This window comes from Sapajus apella, unplaced genomic scaffold (genome assembly GCF_009761245.1).
Source record: "Sapajus apella isolate SASKATOON/1434 unplaced genomic scaffold, GSC_monkey_1.0 scaffold51, whole genome shotgun sequence".
NCBI classification, from domain to species: Eukaryota; Metazoa; Chordata; class Mammalia; order Primates; family Cebidae; genus Sapajus; species Sapajus apella.
Genome location: NW_022436991.1, coordinates 6,140,056 through 6,145,855, shown reverse-complemented (window position 1 = coordinate 6,145,855; position 5,800 = coordinate 6,140,056).

The following is a 5,800-nucleotide window of genomic DNA, read 5'->3' as shown; positions in this document are numbered from 1 at the left end:
TGTAGAGACGGGGTTTCACCATGTTGACCAGGATGGTCTCGATCTCTTGACCTCGTGATCCACCCGCCTCGGCCTCCCAAAGTGCTGGGATTACAGGCTTGAGCCACCGCGCCCGGCCTCTTTTTTTTTTTTTTTTTTTTTTAAGACGGGGTTTCACCACGTTGGTCAGGCTGGTCTTGAACTCCCAACCTCAGGTGATCCGCCCGCCTTGGCCTCCAAAGTGCTTGGATTACAGGCGTGAGCCACCACACCTGGCCAAAAATATATATACCCTTTTCGTCATTCTGTATGTCAGCGTGGACTCTGATACTATGTGCCTTTGCCAAGACACCATAGCTGAATTTGAAGGTTGCAGCCTGTAAAAGGAAGAACCACCCTTATCTCTGGATAAAGAAAATTTTAAATCATCTGGTTCGGCTGATACTCTATCAGTTCTAAGAAAAGTATGAGATTCGAACTTTAGGGCTGGACCCAGTGGCTCACGCCTGTAATCCCAGCGCTTTGGGAAGCCAAGGCAGGCAGATCATCTGAGGTCGGGAGTTGGAGACTGGCCTGACCAACATGGAGAAATCCTGTCTCTACTAAAAATACAAAAAATTAAGAGGGCTGAGGCAGGAGAATCGCTTGAATCCAGGAGGTAGAGGTTGCAGTGAGCCAAGATTTCGCCATGGCACTCCAGCCTGGATAACAAGAGCAAAACTCCATCACAAAAAGAAGAAAAAAGAATAGATTAGAACTCTAAACAAATATAAATAGATCTTTCTTTATACAAGCCTCTCTCTTCTCCCAACTTTTACATTTAACCATTACTATTATATGTAGTATAATAGATACTATATATCATATAAAGCACTGAGCTATCTAATAAGAAGTCTTTCACCAGGAAGTAAGCCAAGATCATGCCGCTGCACTTCAACCTGAGTAACAGAGTCAGACCTGTCTCAAAATAAATAAATAAGTAAATAAATAGTAATAATAACTTGAACCAGAATTTCAAGGTTGCAGTGAGCCGTGATGGCATCACTGCACTCCAGTTCTGGAGACAGAACAAGACTCTTGTCTCAAAAAAAAAAAAAAAAAAAAATGAAGAAGATGAAAAGAGATGGAAGGACTGTTCTTTTTTAAGACAGCGTTTTGCTCCTGTTGCCCAGGTTGGAATGCAATGGCATGATCTCCACTCTGCAACCTCCACCTCTCAGGTTCAAGCGATTCTCCTGCCTCAGCCTCTTGAGTACATGGGATTACAGGTACCCACCACCATGCCCAGCTAATTTTTGTATTTTGTTAGTAGAGAGAGGGTTTCACCATGTTGGCCAGGTTGATCTCGAACTCCTGACCTCAGGTGATCCTCCCACCTCAGCCTCCCAAAGTGATGGGATTACAGACGTGAGCCACTGGACTGGCCCATAATGACTGTTCTGAGTAAAAAAAGACTAAAGGGCCAACAAAAAATGCCAGAGATGAATTTTAGTGGCACCCTGACTCGAGAAAACAAAGCAATCATAAAAGGCTTTTTTGAGACAATTGGGGAGATTTGAATGTGGACTGGATATTAAATGACATAGGGAATTATTGTTAACTTCCTTAGGTATGCTGATGGCATGTCACTGTGTTAGAGAATGTCATCATTCCCAGGAGAGGCAAGCTGAAGCATTTAAGGATCAATATCCATAATATCTGCAACTTACTTTCAAATGGTTCAAAAAAAATAAGTAAGATAAAGCAAAATAAATAAATAATAGAGAATGAAATGGCAAAATGTTAACAATTGTTGAAAGCCAGGCATGGTGGCTCACACCTGTAATCCCAGCACTTTAGAAGGATGAGGCAAGTGGATCACTTGAGCTCAGGAGTTCAAGATCAGACTGGGCAATATGGCAAAACCCCAACACTACAAAAAAAAAAAATGCAAAACAGTTAGCCAGGTGTGGTGGTACACACCTGTTGTCCCAGCTACTCAGGAGGCTGAGGTGGGAGGATCACTTGAGCCCAGAAGATTGAGGATGCAATGAGTCATGACTATGCCACTGCACTCCAGCCTGGGCAACAGAGCAAGACCCTATCTTAAGAAAAAATGGCGAAGTGGAGTATACACTGGCTGTATTAGTCTGTTCTCACACTGCTATAAAGAAATACCTGCAATTGGGTATTGTATAAAGAAAAGAACTTTAATTGGCTCTTGGTTCTGCAGGCTATACAGAAAGCATGATGCTGGCATCTGCTGAGCTTCTGAGGAGACCTCAGGAGACTTACAATCATGTTGGAAGGCCAAAGAGGAACAGGTATGTCTTATATGGCAGGAGCAGGAGCAAGAGAGAGGGGGAAGGTGCTACACACTTTTAAACAAGCAGCCTCCCAAGTGAGATCTTGAGAGAACTCACTCACCATCACGAGAACAGCATCAGGAGGATGATACTAAGCTGTACATGAAGGATCCTCCCCAGTGATCCAATCACCTCCCACCAGGCCCCACCTCCCACACTGGGGATTACAAATGGACGTGAGATTTGAGTGAGGATACAGATCCAAACCATATCACTGGTATTCAAGGTATCATTTTTTTCAATCTAAATGGATGTTTGAAAGTTTTCATAAGAGGCCAGGCACAGTGGCTCACACCTGTAATCCCAGCAATTTGGGAGGCTGAGGTGGGTGGATGATTTGAGGTCAGAAGTTCAAGACCAGCCTGGCCAACATGGTGAACCCCCATCTCTACTATAAATACAAAAATTACGGCCGGGCGCGGTGGCTCAAGCCTGTAATCCCAGCACTTTGGGAGGCCGAGGCGGGTGGATCACGAGGTCAAGAGATCGAGACCATCCTGGTCAACATGGTGAAACCCCGTCTCTACTAAAAATACAAAACATTAGCTGGGCATGGTGGTGTGTGCCTGTAGTCCCAGCTACTCAGGAGGCTGAGGCAGGAGAATTGCCTGAACCCAGGAGGCGGAGGTTGCGGTGAGCCGAGATCGCGCCATTGCACTCCAGCCTGGGTAACATGAGTGAAACTCCGTCTCAAAAAAAAAAAAAAAAATGCTTAAAAATAAAAAAATAAAAAAATTACCTGGGCATGGTGGCAGGTGACCGTAGTCCCACCTACTTGGGAGGCTGAGCCAGGAGAATTCCTTGAACCTGGGAGGTGGAGGTTGGAGTGAGCTGAGATCATGCCACTGCACTTCAGCCTGGATGACAGTGCAAGGCTCTGCCTCAAAAAAAGAGAAAGTTTTCATAGGATAGTAGGATTAAATGAGTACGATTCCCCCAACTGTTTTTTCTTATGTAACTCAAAATCAAAACAAAATTAAAGAGCAAGGTGATGAGAGGGATGAGTGGGTGAAGCACAGAGAATTTTTTTAGCACAGTGAAACTATTCTGTATGAAAATGTAATTGTGGACACATGAGATTTCATGTATTTGTCAAATCCCATAGAATGTACAACACCAAGGGTGAACCCTAATGTAAATGATGACATATAATTAATAATAATGTATCAATATTGGCTCATCAATTGTAACAAGTGTGCCACACCAGTGCAAGATGTTAATAATGGGAGAAACTAAAGGGGGGGGGTCGAAGGAGCAGTCCCTGGGAACTCCCTGTACTTTCTGCTCAGTTTTCTATAAAGCTGCTCTTTCTATAAGATGGTTCTTTTTAAAGTCTGCTATTTAAAAAACAATTATATATGTAATCCCAGCTACTCAGGAGGCTGAGGCAGGAGAATTGCCTGAACCCAGGAGGCGGAGGTTGCGGTGAGCAGAGATCGCACCATTGCACTCCAGCCTGGGTAACAAGAGCGAAACTCTGTCTCAAAAAAAAAAAAAAAAAAAAAAAAATTGTATAATTCAGCTTGAAAAATAAAGGGAAGGCCAGGTAGAGTGATCACACCTGTAATCCCAGCGCTTTGGGAGGCTGAGGTGGGCGGATCACCTGAGGTCAGGAGTTTGAGACCAGCCTGACCAACATGGAGAAACCCCATCCCTACTAAAAATACAAAAATTAGCTGGGTATGATGGCATGTGCCTATGACCCAGCTTCTTGAGACGCTGAGGCAGGAGAAATGCTTGAACCCCAGAGGCAGAGGTTGTGGTGAGCCGAAATCATGCCATTGCACTCCAGCCTGGGCAACAAGAGCAAAACTCCATCTAAAATAAATAAACAAATAAAAAAGTAATAAATAGGCCAGGCATGGTGGCCCACGCCTGTAATCCCAGCACTTTGGCAGGCTGAGGCAGGTAGATCACAAGGTCAGGAGTTTGAGACCAGCCTGGCCAATATGGTAAAATCCCATCTCTACTAATAGTACAAAAATTAGCCAGGTGTGGTGGCGCACACCTGTGGTCCCAGCTACTTGGGAGGCTGAGGCAGAAGAATTTCTTGAACCAGGGAAGTGGAGGTTGCAGTGAGCCAAGATAGTGCGACTGTACTCCAGCCTGGGCAATAAATGTAAAGAAATCAAGAAGGGGGCAGGCACAGTGGCTCATGCCTATAATCTCAGCACTTTGGAAGGCCGAGGCTGGCAGATCACTTGAGTCCAGAAGTTACCACCCTGGGCAACATAGTGAACGCCATCTCTACAGAACGAAAAAAAAATTTTTAATTGGGTAGGCGTAGGGGCTCACTCCTGTAATCCCAGCACTTTGAGAGACTGAGGCGGGAGGATCACTTGAGCTCAGGGATTTGAGACCAGACCGGACAACATAGTGAGGCCCTATCTCCAGAAAAAATAAAAAACTAGCTGGGCATGGTGGTGCACAGCTACGTGGGAGTCTGAAATAGGAAGATCACTGGAGCCTACGAGGTTGAGGCCGCAGTGAACCAGGATCACACCACTGTGCTCCATCCTGGGTGACAATGAGACCCTGCCTGAAACAAACCAAAAAAGCAGGGAAAGGAATGTAAAGATATCCTCCAAAGTTCTCATTTTTTTAATGACATTTCAATGCTTTTATACAACTATTAAATATCAAATTATTTCTAAATACTTTGGGGGTCTCCCCTGTTTTGCTACTGGCCCTCAACTCTATTGGGTAATCCAGTCCTGAGACAGCTCATGTCTTTAGCAAACATTTATTTACTCAACAAATATTTACATGTTGATATTTGCAAAGTGCCAGGCATTGTGTTTGGTTCTAAGAAGACAAAGGTTACCAAAAAAAAAAAAAAAAAAAATCTCTGCCTTCAAGGAATTTACTGGAAGTTTTGGGGGAAATGACAAGCAAATCTCATTCTTGTGAAAACGAGCCCAGAGCCATAGGCACCTGGGGAATTGTGGCTCAGCGAGGAAGTGGTTTCACCACAGAGGCAGAGACTTGCTGGGACTTGAGGAGGAGCTAGCCTGCCAAGTAGGTGAGGGAAGGAGGAAAGGCGTGCCTGGCAGAGTACAGCTGGGGTGATCAGGGAGTGCCCTAGAGTTCTGGGAGCTAGATGTCAACCTGCTCGGGCAGGCCGAATCTGGAGTTAAAGGCAGAAAAGCAGGCAGAGACCAGATCTGGGGGCTTTCAAAAAGCTTCTTCTCGCCGGGCGCGGTGGCTCAAGCCTGTAATCCCAGCACTTTGGGAGGCCAAGGCGGGTGGATCACGAGGTCAAGAGATCGAGACCATCCTGGTCAACACGGTGAGACCCCGTCTCTACTAAAACTACAAAAAATTAGCTGGGCATGGTGGCGTGTGCCTGTAATCCCAGCTACTCAGGAGGCTGAGGCAGGAGAATTGCCTGAACCCAGGAGGCGGAGGTTGCGGTGAGCCGAGATCGCCCCATTGCACTCCGGCCTGGGTAACAAGAGCGAAACTCCGTCTCAAAA